This window comes from Toxorhynchites rutilus, chromosome 1 (genome assembly GCF_029784135.1).
Source record: "Toxorhynchites rutilus septentrionalis strain SRP chromosome 1, ASM2978413v1, whole genome shotgun sequence".
NCBI classification, from domain to species: domain Eukaryota; kingdom Metazoa; phylum Arthropoda; class Insecta; order Diptera; family Culicidae; genus Toxorhynchites; species Toxorhynchites rutilus.
The window spans coordinates 20610810-20627003 of NC_073744.1; the positions used below are offsets into that span (position 1 = coordinate 20610810).

The 16194-nt window shown below is 39.4% G+C and overlaps 1 protein-coding gene across 1 annotated transcript in view; it reads right to left on the bottom strand.

The window, feature by feature from the left end:
• The window catches only part of LOC129763564 (calexcitin-1), a 175237-nt gene that overhangs the window by 8147 nt on the left and 150896 nt on the right, over positions 1-16194 (bottom strand). The window lies entirely within an intron of this gene.

A 16194-nucleotide genomic window follows, 5' to 3' on the forward strand; every position in this document is an offset into this window, starting at 1 on the left:
CAAAGGGGAAAACATAAAACGATGTTAGATTTATCTATGTGGAATTTTATGCACATATAAACAGTGAGCCGGTAAGCGACTTTAGTCCACACCCTGGACGGCGTGTGAAGGACCCGTTGGAAATTAATTGATTTTTTTTGTCGGTTGGCCCTTGCATTCCAATGGACAGCTCTCCGCTGCAATCCTCGTGTGAGATTTTTGGCCGAGAGCCAAATGGAACGCACTGTTTTGGCAGCTGCGAGTAGCTTTCCGGCGCAGATTTTCCACGGTTCAAGGTTAGGGGGATGCTGTGCCAGCTAGCACCCGGACAATTGCTTCAGTGCGCCAAATGTTGAACGTTGCGGACCTCGCTATGCATTCCACCGTCGGTGGATGGCATTGAGTTATCTTAATGAAAATTCAATAAATGTTTATAGATTTATTGAATTTATAGAATCACACCGTGCGATAGCTCTTCACGCGGCAGGTGGATGAACATCGCAATGGGGGTTTATTTCAAGTGGAACGGCGTTTTTTTCCATCGAGTCAAATCGATGGCCTCAAATGCAGACTACCAGCGTTGATCAAATAACATCTGAGGGGGATAATTTTACTCCCTCGGGGCGTGAAAAAGGCGAGTAGAGCTGTTGTTCTCCTACGTGGGTTTGGTGTTTAGAATTGGGAAAGACAACAAAATGATATCGTTTATTGAAACTTGAGCCCGTCACGAATTGCGAACGTTGGTTATTTATTTTTCATCGATAGGGTTTAGACAAATCGTGCTGATAGCAAAACGGTTATGTATTAGATTACACTTTTTTTTCCAATATATATATTTTTATCAAGGCTCATATGGCGTTAGCCTGACGGGGCCGGAGTTCAATATTTTGACAATTTTTCTTATTATCAATGTTAGTAATATTTAACCGATTACTCGCGGTCGGCTCGAGATTAGTATTACAAGTGTTCTCGTAATTGGGATGTTGCTGTCTCCAATGCTCTGTACGTGTGCCCGACACGGGATACTTCCTATTGGGATGCAGCTGACCATTAATCAGCAACGCCCCTCTAGTATGTACCCCATATCTAGCGTGGTGCGTCTTCTCGACTCGAGGAATCCAGGATAGAATGGTCACTAGCCGGCACAATCATCAGCTCGTTTAGAGTTGTCATAAGCGGTACAACCTTTGGCTCTTGTTGAATCATCAGTGGACTGCACAACCTTTGGCCCGTGTATCTGTAAAGAGTGTGTGTATGTATTGCCGCGACTAAGTAAAAGTTTATAGATCGGATAGGAGGGATATGAAACAGGGACACAACGAAGGAAACATCATTAAACGTTGACATCGGTGTTTCTGAGGAACAGGTATAGATGAAGCAGAAGATCAGGATCCCGGCTACCTAAGATATCCCGGACGGGGATATCCGATTGTTTGCCTTTTGCTCTCAGTGCTCTAGAGAGCTGAGAGCGAGCAGCATGGAACCGGATACACGACCAGACAACATGCTCGATGTCGTAGTAGCCATCGCCACAATCACAAAGATTGTTTGCTGCGAGCCCAATGCGATAGAGATGCGCGTTTAGATTGTAGTGATTGGACATGAGCCGAGATATCACGCGAATGAAATCACGACCTACATTCAATCCCTTAAACCAAGCACTCGTCGAAACCTTAGGGATAATCGTGTGTAACCAACGACCGAACTCATCTTCACTCCACATGCGCTGCCAACTAACGAGTGTGTCCTAACGAGGAATGTGAAAAAATTCATTATAGGCAATTTGCCTTTCAAAAAGTGTGCCTTCTGAAGCGCCCACCTTAGCTAGCGAGTCCGCTTTCTCATTCCCCGGAATCGAGCAATGAGAGGGAACCCATGCTAAGGTAATCTTGAATAATTTTTCGACCAAAACACTCAATAGATGTCTTATTCTTGTTAGGAAATAAGATGAGCGTTTATCAACTTTCATTGAGCGGATTGCCTCTATTGAGCTGAGACTGTCTGAAAAAATTAAATAATGGTCGATGGGCAGTGTTTCAATGATCCCTAGAGCATAGTATATCGCACCCATTTCTGCGACATACACGGAACAAGGATCTTTGAGTTTGAAAGAGGCACTGGAATTTTCATTGAAGATGCCGAAGCCAGTGGACCCGTTTATGCATGAACCGTCAGTAAAGAACATTTTATCAGATCCAACTTTCCCATATTTTTCCGAAAATATCGACGGAATAACATTGGAGCGTAGGTGATCTGGTATTCCATGGATTTTTTGTCGCATGGACAGATCAAAAATGACAGAGGAATTGCAAAAGTATGGGAAGCAAACTTGGTTGGAGATGCCTGGTAAAGGGTGCACGTCGTGGGTAAGGTACTCATGGTATAAAGACATAAAACTTGACTGAGGAGTCAGTTGTAGTAGATTTTCGAAGTTATCAATCACCAATGGATTCATGATCTTGCAACGGATGAGAAATCTGTAGGATAATTCTGTGAACCGAAGAGTAAGCGGGGGTACTCCTGCCAAAACTTCGAGACTCATCGTATGTGTCGAATGCAAACACCCCATGGCTATACGCAAGCAACGATATTGTATCCTCTCCAGCTTGAGAATATGAATCCTGGCAGCTGATCGGAAGCAAAAACTGCCATATTCTAACACTGACAATATCGTTGTTTTGTACAACTGAATGATGGATGGGCACCCCACCATGTTCCGGTTATTGTTTGGAGAAAATTGATTCTTTGCTGGCATTTCTGTTTCAAATACGCAATGTGTCTCCCCCAGGTACATTTAGAATCAAAATATACACCCAGGTATTTGAAAAACATAGAGTGTTGGATCGTTTTGCCGGATAGGTGAAGCTGGAATTGGGCGGGTTCGTGCTTCCTAGAAAAAACGACCATTTCAGTTTTCTCCGTAGAGAATTCGATACCCAGCTTGAGGGCCCACGTGAACAGATTGTTCAGGGTATCTTGCAACGACTTTTGCAGAACGACGGGATTAGTACCCGTGATGGAAATAACTCCATCGTCTGCAAGTTGTCTCAGCGTGCAGTCTCTAGTTAGACAATCATCCATATCATTGACGTAAAAACTGTACAAGAGGGGGCTTAGGCAGGAGCCTTGCGGTAGGCCCATAAAACTGTAACGAGAAGATTTTGAGCTGCCATGAGAGAAATTCATGTGCTTTTCTGACAGTAAATTGTACAGGAAATTATTCAGAATTGGTGAAAGTCCACGATTATGAAGCTTCTCTGAGAGAATTTCCATGGAAACTGAATCAAATGCCCCTTTGATATCGAGGAAAACGGAAGTTCTTTGCGAGCAAATGCGATTTGGATTTCAGAAGATAGCAGCGCGAGACAGTCATTCGTCCCTTTACCTCGGCGGAAGCCAAACTGCGTATTTGACAGCAAATTGTTCGTTTCGACCCACTTGTCTAAACGAAGTAGAATCATTTTCTCTAACAATTTGCGAATACAGGATAACATTGCAATCGGCCTATACGAGTTGTGATCGCAAGCCGGCTTGTTGGGTTTTCATATGGCTATCACTCTCACTTGTCTCCAGTCATGCGGGACAATATTCAGCTCCAGAAACTTGTTGAACAAGTTTAGCAAACGCTGTTTTGTCAAGTCGGGAAGATTCTTCAACAAGTTGAATTTAATCTTGTCCGACCCCGGAGCTGTATTGTTACATGAGTTACTGAATTGTTACAAATTCTCATAATCGCATTGGAGCGGAATATCGCGTACGACGCTTTGTGCAGGAACAGAATCGGGACAAACCTTCCTTGCAAATTTGAAAATCCAACGGTCAGAGTATTCCTCACTTTCATTTGTATGGTTCCAGCCACGCATTCTCCTAGCCGTATTCCAAAGAGTACTCATAGCGGTCTCCCTTGACAAACCATTGACGAATTTCCGCCAATATCCACGCTTTTTTGCTTCAATCAGACCTTTCAGTTTGGCTTCTAGAGCTTGGTACTTTCGAAACCATTCCACTAATCCAGTTTTCCTGAATTTTTTGAAAGCGGATGATTTTTCAAGGTAGACCTTTGAACACTCCCTGTCCCACCAAAGTGATGGAGGACGACGTCGAAAAGTGGTAGCCGGTACACGTTTCTTTTGAGCTTGAAGTGCGCTATCATAAATCAAACTTGATATAAAGTTATACTCTTCAAGGGGAGGAAGTTCATGCATCGAAATGATTGCTTCAGATATTAATTCTGCAAATTTTCTCCAGTCAAGGTCATACGCAATATCGACTGACTCACTAGATTTTGATTCATTGGCGATCGATAAAATTATTGGTAGGTGATCACTACCGTGGGGATCTTGGATTACCTTCCATGTGCAATCCAGGGATAATGAAGAAGAGCAGAGAGATATGTCTAGCATGCTTGCCCGTGCAGGAGGGTTGGCTATCCTAGTTGCTTCCCCAGTATTTAAAACTGTCATGTTGAAGTTGTCGCACAGATCATAAATCAACGTGGCACGGTTGTCATCGTAGAGTGACCCCCATGCTGTTCCATGGGAGTTGAAGTCACCTAAGATTAACCGCGGCTCCGGCAATGCCTCGATAATATCAAAGAACTGATGGCGGCCTACCGTAGTCCTGGGAGGAATATATATCGAAGCAATGCAGAGTTCTTTGCCATTGATTTGTATCTGGCAAGCGACAACTTCAATGGCTGTAATCGATGGGATAGTGACTCTATAGAAGGAGTGACGTTTTTTAATCCCCAATAGTACGCCACCAAACGAGTCGTTACGATCTAGGCGAATAATGTTGAAATCGTGAAAATTCAGCTCGTCGGCTGAACAAAGCCATGTTTCACAGAGAGAAAATACATCACAGTTAGAACTGTGAACTAAAAATTTAAATTGGTCTAGTTTAGGGATGATGCTTCTGCAATTCCACTGTATGACAGTGGTCAAATCCTTGACCTCTTGCGCTGAATTAGGCATCGAGGGAAATGAACGCTGCTAAAAAGCCACATTTTTCTTTCAAAAATGTTCTCACAACCGGAAGCAAACATAACACTGTGCTTTTAAGAGGATCATTTATATTTAAAGCATTTAAAATGTTATCCACAAGGTCTGAAAGCGCAAGCAGGCCAGGTAGTGGCTGTTGCTTCGACCGCGAAAATGGAACAGACGTGTTCGTTGTTGTTCCGGGAAGTGCTGAGGACCCCTGGTTGGTAGCATGACCACGTAAACCGGGAGGTACTTGCTTCGGCCTATTCTCAGCACGTTCAGTTCGAGGCTTCATTCCAACTTGGGAAGTTTCGGTATTCTTTCTGGGGAGTGATGGAAAAGAAGTAATTTTTCTTTTCCTGATGGCACCCTGCGATGTACCGGAACATCCGGCATTGGGAGCGTCAGCAACAGGCTCGTCGTTCTGCAGAATGGAGTAGGGATTGTCCTGTGTCGTTGGCACGGAACTATTAAGCATTTCTGCAAAAGTCCGCTTGGAACGTTCCTTTAAGGAACGCTTGAGTTTTTCCCCTCGTTGTATGTACACCGGGCATTGAGTAAAATCATGAGGAGTCCCGCCACAATGAAGACACTTGTGCTCTTTCGCGCAAGGATTCTCATCATGGCTCTCTCCACAATCTGCGCAACGTTGTTTATTGCAACAATAGGCGGCCGTGTGACCGAGTTGCATACATTTGTTGCATTTCATTACCCGGGGTACAAACAATCGAACAGGTAAACGAAGTGCCCCTATTGCAACGTAATTTGGAAGGGCGGAACCCTCAAAAGTCACACGAAAAGAGTTTGTCCGATTGAGAATTCTTTTGTCATTTTTATGTGACACAGATTTCAGTCGATCGCATGCAAGAATCTTCACAGTTTTTAGTGTGGAGTTCTTGAAGCGACCGACACCATCGATTATCTCTTTTCGGGTCAAACCCTTTTCGGTTATTACGCCGTCTATTTCGACGTTGCAACAGGGTACGTATACACGATACTCAATCGCAAAGAGGTCGCAGCGCGTGCTTGAGACGACAACTCGTAGTTTGTCTGGCCCCATCCGTGTAATTTCGGTAACGTCAGAAAAATGTTGAGTTAGTTCCTTCGAGATGCGAATGACATTGAGAGGTTTGGATTTTCGTCTAAAGTACACAATGAATGGGCCTTTGGAGCCTTCAGGGTATTCTTTAGGACGAAAATCCTGTTTCTCGTCGATTTCCTCATCTTCGGAACTATCAACTTCGTAAACAGAATTTTCTACCTCAATTTCTGCTTCATCCTCCTGCTCTTCAGGAGGAGGTTCGGTATCAGAAATATTCAATTGCGTCAAGGGGGGGTCCTTTCCGCCCTCAGCCATATTAGAAAAATCGGCCAACTGTTCGATATGAACAGAATATAATAATTATCAAAATGAATAAGTGAAAAAAAATATTATAAGGTTATGCTGCGGATAATATTTATATTAATTTATTTTATTTATATAAAATTCTAAAATGAAAAAAAGTTCCAATAAAATTTCAACGGTAATGTAACCAAGAAAAAATAGACACCCCTAATGCCAACGTTTGCCGATTTGGTAAACACACAGATGAACAATGGTGTAAATCGAGCACAGATGGTAGAAGGAATTATAGGAGGACAAAAGAAAAATAAACTTGTGCGTGTGTGATGAATCTGTCTGAATTGTATCCTCTGCGTCTCGGTCGCGCACCACTTTGAGCTTCGCTCTACTCGCAAGCGCAACCGATGAAAAAAAAACAGTCTGATTTGATGTGGAAAAAAACACCTTTGTTGGATCGTTTCGAAAACTTGTCCGATCTACTTGCGAGTTATCGAACAATTACACTTGATGTTTTTCTAATAATGTTTCAAAGCTGGCACAGATTTCTTTTTTGAATTTGTTATTTTGACTGAGTTCAGTTTATTGAGCTCAGTATAAAATGGTAGTTTTTCTCCTTTTCTTCTTAAGTTTATGTACTACGATAAAAATAATAGTTGCAATAAACTGTATTCTGTCATGAGTAGACAATATTTTACAATATTTCGCTATAAGCGGAAGAGGATTTCTTTAAGGGGAGACCCCGATCTGGAAACTCGAAAAATTGTGTTTTTTATTACATTTCCGGGTAACTTATATCTACACTACAACCAGAATAATCGATATTTGGATCTTTTACAAAGTTACAGCGATACATATGGAGTCACTTATTACAACGCATCGCAGTGTGAGTTGAATGAAAACGCGTTTTTATCGAAACCTGTTTTTTCCTGGTGGCTCATTTACTCTGCACGAATGATTTGGATGAAAATTTTGATTAGCAAGTTAAATTGTAATTCATATTGCCTAGCGTAGGTGTTTTTCGATTTTACAGGATTTTACATTTCAAGTGACGATTTTTGCAACTAAAATTTAAACTAAAGACTATGGCCAAAACTTCAGTAACTTCTTGAATTTTTAAAAATCCGTTACGCACTATGGAATAATTTTTTTATACCGGGAAGAAAAAAAAAAAAACGTTTTTCTTTTCAGTTTTTTCAAAGATTTTATGGATTTACATAATTTTTTGCTAATTAACTTAAAAGCAAATTTAATTCACCTTATCAACCAGATTTCATTTGGTTCTAATAACTCTCATGTAGGACCTTTTCATACAGAGATATTATTGTTTGAATGAAAAATTACTCCTTCATCTTTGAAGATGAATAATTCAATAGACAACGATCACACCACAAACTGAAAGATAGATTTGAAAACTCAAATCTATATATATATATATATATATATATATATATATATATATATATATATATATATATATATATATATATATATATATATATATATATATATATATATATATATATATATATATATATATATATATATATATATATATATATATATATATATATATATATATAGATGTTTTTTTGCGTCAACGTGTGTGGCACCCATACATCGAGCTTCTTTCTGAATCTAAGCTTCTTCAAATGGTTAATAACGGTTTGATGACTTATCCCCAGCTCTTGACCGATGCTATTATGCCGGTCTTTCTCGGCTAATTCAGCGATTTTGTCACATTTTTCGACGACAGACCTTCCGGAGCGTGGCGCATCTTCGACGACCTCTACACCAGAACGAAAACGTTGAAACCATCACAAATCAAATCAAACACAAATTTCTGCATACTTGCAAATGAAACCAAATTTGGCATGTGGAGGTTTTAGGGTGCAATAAATGTTTATATGGTGGTTAGACACTTCTCCCCCCTCTCTAAGGGGGAGCTGTCATACAAATGAAAAACAAATTTCTGCATAACTCGAAAACTAATCAAGCAAATTGAGCCAAATTTGACATATGAAGGTTTAAGGGGGGCACGAAACGTTACTATGATGAATACACTGTTCCCCCCCTCTTTAAGGGGGCTGCCATACAAATGAAATACAAACTTCTGCATAACTCGAGAACTAATCAAGCACAATTTGGGATGTGAGGGTTTTTTGGCATGAGGAATGTTTCTATGATGGTATGACACCCCTCCCTCCTCTGGAATGGAGAGGGTATAAATATTACACACATTTCAACCAAAAATATTCCAAACATGACAATTGAAAATTTTCGGAAAACTCTGAATGAAAAAGGGAAAATTCGGAGAATTAAATTCCCATATGTTCTACAATTACATGGTGACAAACGTTGTTAGTCCATTTGATGGTTGCGCTAACGAAATATCTTAATCTTCTTCTATCTATACCAATAAAAATGGATTGCCGAATGTAGGAGCAAAACTCGAGGAAGGAATTGTCCGATTTAGAGTTGTCTTTATTATCATATTTTCTGTATCAAACATTTATTTCATGTAACGGAGAAACATGTTATTTGCATGTGGTTGAACAATCTTGAACGAGAATTGTGTCTGAAAATAATCTGATATTATAATGATGAGTTTTGGTAGAAGTACTAGGAATTTTATAGTAAAAGGTAAATTCAACGGGGTCGATTATAAGATCAATCAATGGACAGTTCTACGATTGGACCCATGAACTTGCGCTTAGTAAAAAACGTGAATGTTTGAAGGTATTGATAACAAAAATTTAAGGATTTCCCAGACTTTTTGGCAGTTTTTGGCTTGATATTCTACAAACACTTAATTATACCTTTAAAGACACTCTGTCAAATCAGCACTCTCGAAGTCTGTTTCAAATCATCATATTTTGAATGAAAATAATTATTTGATGTTTTTTTTCCTGATATTTACACAAAAGCTCATCACTATAATATATAATCATTATCAGATACAGTTTTTGTTTAATAACTTTTATAATTTGCGGAAAAACGTGTTCCTCTATTACGTAGAATATAGTGCACATTCGAGACGGAAAAGTATCGAATTTATATCGAAGCTGAGTTCATTCATTATTCTCGAATCTTCTAGTAGAGACGCTGAGTTAAACATTTAATAAATTGCGATACAGTCGCCATCGAAGTAGTTTTTACTGCTGTTTGAATTTCATTCGCGTAGTTACAGCGTCAAAAATCACAATACAGGTCGATTATCCGGAGACTAGATTATCCGGGATTCGATTATCCGGGATTCGATTATCCGGGATTCGATTTTCCGGGATTCGATAATCCGGAATTTTAGACTCGATTATCCGGAGTATTTTATTTTTTATTTTCCGAAATTTTGAATAATTTGTATAACAATTCCATATTGAATAGCTAATATGGGTATCTATGACCTTTTTAAAACGGGTTCTGGTCAGGGCCTCTATCTACATTATTTATGATTACTGGCTTGATTATTTTTTGAAGCTAAATAATCCCGAATTCAGGCAGCTCGCTCACCCTTTTAAAATCGAGCCCATGAAAGAATGCGTTCAAAGAACAGTGCCTTCCTGAACGAACTGCAATGTACATTGGACAACTGTATTAAACTGCTTCTGCATGACCAAGCTGCTCAAGCACCCTGCGGCAATGGACGGGATAAGCTTTTGTTTAACAGTCTCTTTAGCAATCTTTTTATCTTAGTTTTTTCTCAAAAAACCTGTATTAAAATCTGTATTGAGTTTATAAGTCCATTTTTTTTTGCATAATTTTAGCTTTACTACCATTGATTGGCATAGAAATTATTGGTTAGACGATGTTGATGATATCCACTTAATGCGAAAAATTATATACACAGTAGTAAAAATACATTTCTTCATTGAGGTTCAATGGAAATTTGAGATGGGTAACATATTATTAACCTCGAGCCATTATTGCAAAGTTATTTTAAAAAAAACGGTAAATTCTGTATGAACACAAATAATTTGTGATCTGTATCTACAGATTCTTGGTTTCAGTTTAAAACAATCTGTTGAAATACAGATTATTATGTAGATATGTTCGAGATGCATCTATCAGTGCTTGCTTACTGGCTGCTGTTAAACCCTTAATGGGTCACGTGCTTTATCATCTTGGCTCAGGAAGCACACCTCATTTGGTCCCACCACCCTACTCGCGTTACGTAATTTGTACACAACACGTTATACAAAATAGACATTGAATTTAACTCCGCCACACATGCGTTGCTGATACCCGCCTCAATATCGTAAATCTTCTACGATATTCACTAACGATTTCTCGAAAGAATTTCCTCTCCAATCGAAGTCGTAGCCGTAGGCGAAGAGCCAAAACTATCCAAATTTTTCATCATGTGACCACAATGTATGAATGTGAAGAATTCTTAACTGGTAAAAATGAAAATTTTTACATCATCAAAAAAGTTAATCGATTTTGCAAGTGAGAGTAGATTCAATCAGAATTCTGTCCTCACCATACTCATTTCTACTCAATACTTCTCAACAAAAATGATACATATATTACATGCATAATTATTAAATCCATGTTTATTCATCAGCTGTATTAATAGTAATATCTTCGTTACATTTATGTCTACGCTCGCTAAGCCGATTTATTTTTCAATTTTAATAATATGTCAATGATCTTCAACACGCCCATGGTAAATTCACTCTTTAAAACGGCGCTATTTGTTGCTGGCTACCCGAAACGGAAAGGTACACCTTGCAGGTAGTTGCAGTTGTTCAAAAATTAAAACCTACCGAAACCAACGTCAATAGAAGCGGAAACGGTAGCTGCGGTAGTTAAGCTTTTGCTACCTATCTTTCAATATATAAATGCGTATTACGAAATTCAGATTTCAGTAACGCTAGAAACAGCTCAACGGATCATCATGTATTCCTGGAATCATCCCATTGAAAAACAGATTTTGGATACTCTCGCAGCTAGGTATATCCTACCTATGAAGGATCGTAATGATTTAATTGGGATTTGCTGCGCAATACGAAAAGCTCATTGGCATTATCTGGACGTTTCATGTTCGGATGAATATAAAAAATGTGGATATAACAGATTCGCATACCAGATCTTCAGACATGTTCCATTTCTGCAGAAGCACATTCCGAAGATCGATGGAATTATGTCGGCATACATGCGATACCTTAACACGATCCCCACCAATGGAGCCATTTTATTGTCAGAGGACATGAAACATGTTCTCTTGGTACAATCTTACAAGGGTAAATGGGGATTCCCCCAAGGCAAAGCGGAAAAGGAAGGAAAAGAGGATCCATTCGATTGTGCTGTGCGGGAAGTTCTCGAGGAGATCGGATACGACATTCGGAAGAAAGCGTCCGGTAAATTTTGGGATGTAATGTTTACACATCCCTCGAGATTATACTTGGTTCCTGATGTGCCATATTCGACGAATTTCCGGCCTCAAACGAGAAACGAAATACGGAGGATAAAATGGTTTCCGATCCAGAGTCTACCGAACAGTAACGCTGAGGTAGATGTTTCCATGAATGGCGGGTTGGAATTCTTCAGGGTGCATCAGTTTGTAGCGGAAATTCAACGCACCATACGTTTATATAACCGTGGTCAAATGATGGAGAGATGCCGAAGAAACAGTTTCGGCTTTTCCAGTAACGATGGCAAGTGGAGAAGGAATTCTTCCGATGGATCAGGCGTTGTTGAATATCGTAGAAGATATACGATATCAAGTGGGATACCTGCATCGAACGAATGGCGAAGTTAAATCCAATGTGTATAATAATGTTTACTAGAATGTGTTAATGTAATTATTGTGTGAATATTTTTTTTATTGAAGTTTATATGTAAATATATGTATTGTTCAACTATGTATTTAATGAGATTTTCAACTACTAACTGACATTCTCGGCCTTGCACGTGATGGTTGCAGCTTAACAGCTGTTCGCTATTGTTAAATCTTTAGGTAATAGTGATAGATGAAACCCTAAATGTAAAATGATGTTTTAGATTTAAGGTCCTTATTGTTTGTTCAGTCGCAAGCGCACTGAAGAGAGAATAGATGCATGCGACGCGATCCCCCGACGCCACAAAGCGCAATCCACTGCTCTCCCGCAAACAGGATTAAACATGCCGCCAACTAACTGGAGGATAGTTTTGTGCTGTACAAGGACGGCACACAGTTCGAATTAAGACAGCAGAGCGTAAGCAACAGCAACGAATTGAAGTCAGAAACTGAAGGAAAACGGCAGAAGACATTTTAAGTAATTTAAGCTGTATTATATTATGTATAGTAAAGTTAAGTTAAATACAATGTACATAGTTTAAGTTTAAGTGTGTGTTGTGTTTTGTCTCCAAAACAACGTGTCCCTCAATCCGCCACAGTGAGGTTAAAGTTTCCATGCGAATGGAAAATCCCCGCTGCATCACTGCAATGAAAGCAGTTTGCATCGCGCCCACGGGGGGGAATTTGGTTCTCTCACTGGGCAAGCTGCGTTGAGGCAGCTTTGGAATCGCGCAGCGGGTTTAAGCCAGCAGTTTACAGTCCACTGCATTTAAGACGCTACATTGTTTGTTTACGTAAATTATTAGAGACTGTCACATACCACGTGGTTTACTTTAGGAGGAACGGAAATATCTTCGCTTATTCTTGATGAGGGAAATGTGGTATAGATCATAGTATATTTAATCAAACTGTCCAACTACTTTGATTAAATATTTTTTTTATTCTACACTTTCATTTTTAATTTTAATTCTTCCGCTCATCCTGAGTACCTTGTTTTTGAATGCATTGTGTTGTCTGACATTGCTGCCTGGGGTTTCTCATATCATATTTCTCATACATAGGGTCTGCAACTGCAACTGTTCCCGTGGCCGAGTGGTTAGCGTCAAACCTAACATGCCGGGCGTTCACAATACAGGTCGATTATCCGGAGACTCGATTATCCGGAGTGTTTTATTTTTGATTTTCGGAAATTTAGAATCATTTGTATAATAATTCCATATTGAATAGCTAATATGTATATCAAACGAACGGGCTTGATAAGTGGAATGAGTATGAGGTTTTAAAAAAAATATATATGGCGCCATTTTGTGGTGGCGGCCATTTTGGATTTGCATTTTTCATAAATAACTGTGTTTTAATCCCTTTCATTTGATATACATATTGATGGGGTTCTGAGAAAATTTGTAATCCGCCATTTTGTAGAGGTCGCCATCTTTGTTTTACATTTTCCATAAATAATTGTGTTCTACTGGTCAAGCCCTTTCATTCGATACCCATATTGAAGGGGATTTTGAGAAAATGTGTACATAATCCGCCATTTTGTAGCGGACGCCATCTTGGATTTTCAAGATCATGGAATACGCAGTTTTATAAAGACACTAGAGATAAAGATGTGTTCCAACTTTCAGATCAAACGGTCAACAGGAAGGGGGTTAAATTTCTATTAATGTGGTACAGCGCTACAGACAAAGTTACAAAGTTACAAAGTCACAAACACACAAACGGGTCAACCTAGATAAAACCGTTCAATAAATAAGTGCAAATCGTAATTATATTACGTTTACCGAGAGAAAATTGGTTTTTTTATTACTCGATTATCCGGAGTGAAAAAAAAAATCAATACTCCGGATAATCGAGTCCGACCAGTTTAACAAAGATTATAAATAGACTTGGAATGGAAATAATAAAAGAAATACTAACTACTTAGAATTATGCTAAGAATGCTAAGCATTATGCTTATCAAGAAAAATATTTGATACATGACAAAGGAATTAGCAGATTCACTACATATATCTAATGCCAATGTTCATGAGAATCTGCTGAAGTTAGGTTATGTAAATCGTTACGATGTGTGGGTTCCACACAATTTCACCGAAAAATCATCAATGGATTGCATTTTCATATGCCTCTTTCTTCAAAAACGCAACGAAATTGTTGTTCGAAGTAAATCGTGATTCCTTTACGACAACGTTGTGCGGGAAACAAACTTGAGGTAAATTAAACGATTCACCTTTAGCTAACCCCAAAGCCGGCTCCTAGAAATCAGTGGATGAAATTCCACGAATACTACTCTCAACTGGGCAAATCAAAGGCATCTTCAAGGGCAATTAATTCGACTCTAAAGACAGCATAAAAATTACTTGAACAGTCGAGAAAGCAAACTCGAAAGATATACGAGGGCGATCCGATAAGTACTTAGCTTCGTCGCCCGATGGTGTCAGTATCGCAAGAGAGATTACTTATCGTGTAGTACATTCTCCTAAACGGCTACTGTCAAAATTGGTCGAATTGCACTACGAACTGCTACCTCATCCACCGTGTTCTCCAGATTCGGCCCCGTGCGCCTTTTTTGACGTAGGACTACGTCTTTCATTTCTTTACCGGGGTGTAAAATCAAAGTTTCGAAACCGAAAGCGTTACGCCGGAGACCGAGATTTTGAGCGTTAATAGCTCCTGAACAACTGAACGAAATGGTATGATAAACACTTCTTTCGAAAGATAAAATGTCTACGCGTTATATATTTGTTACTTTTTGATCCAAAAACTTGTTTCAATAGCCTTAAAATTGTTCTCGAAACAGGCTATTGAAAGCACCAATCGGTATATAAGGAAGCGCCGCTCGGAAATCCACTCAGTTCTAATTGAACAGCGATTGGAGCATGTTGTCGCTGTTGTGGTGAAGCTCTTCGTTTATCATGAAAGCGCGGATGAACGGTGTCACCAAGAGCCTGTTTGTGCACCTTAGGCCAGAAGGTAATCCATCAGGAGGAGAGTGATGCCACAAACGGTTCCCCGGGAAGACATCGCTACACACACACATACACGCGCGGAATTCTTTCCGTTTGGATGCCATTCAGCATTGAGAAAGTTCCGGAAAGATCTAATCATTTCTGGAAAATAATCTGCCAGTTCCTCTGGGAATTTAAAAATACATTCATGTGAAAGAGTTTATTTTAATGTTTTCTAACCATCTAACACAGCGATCAAATTCATTTGATTTTGTAATTTTCCAACCAAGTGTAATTAGCAGGAAAGCTTCTGAAGATTATTCTTCCCCATCAGTAGGATATTTCCGAATCCAATATTGTATGCGCACGCAATCGATTCTTGCTCAGGCGTCGAAAGTTTCGAGCTCAGAGAGTTCATTCCCCTCTAGTTTGCCTTCCAAATTGCCATCGTAAACCACACCTTCTCTCGATTCAATCACACGCAAAAATCATACTTAAGCGATATTCTGGTGGTGATACGCATTCATTTTTCGTGAGGACATCGACAAGACAACATCGTTGCCTAACGTGCTTCAGGAGACACATACACGCGCAGAATTCTTTCCGTTTGGATAGCATTCAGCATCGGGAAAGTTCCGGAAAGATCTATTCTGGTGGTGAGACGCATTCATTTTTCGTGAGGACATCGACAAGACAACATCGTTGCCTAACGTGCTGGAGGAGGTGGACGGCGAAGGATCGACACATACACGCGCAGAATTCTTTCCGTTTGGATGCCATTCAGCATCGAGAAAGTTCCGGAAAAATCTAATCATTGCTGGAAAATAATCTGCCAGTTCCTCTGGGAATTTAAAAATACATTCATGTGAAAGAGTTTATTTTAATGTTTTCTATCCATGTAACACTGTGACCAAATATTTTTCAATCAAGAGCTATTAACAGGTGGTTATCGAGTTAGTATTAACCACTGGTGGGCTTCCAGTATCGAGGAAAATGTGGAAATATCTAATCGTTGCTGGAAAATAATCTGCCAGTTCCCCTTGGAATTGAAAATTACATTCAAGCGAAAGAGTTTATTTTAGCGTTTTCTATCCATAAAATATCCATATAATACATTTGGTTTTGTGATTTGTCAATCAAGTGCAGTTAGCAGGAAAGCTTCTGAAG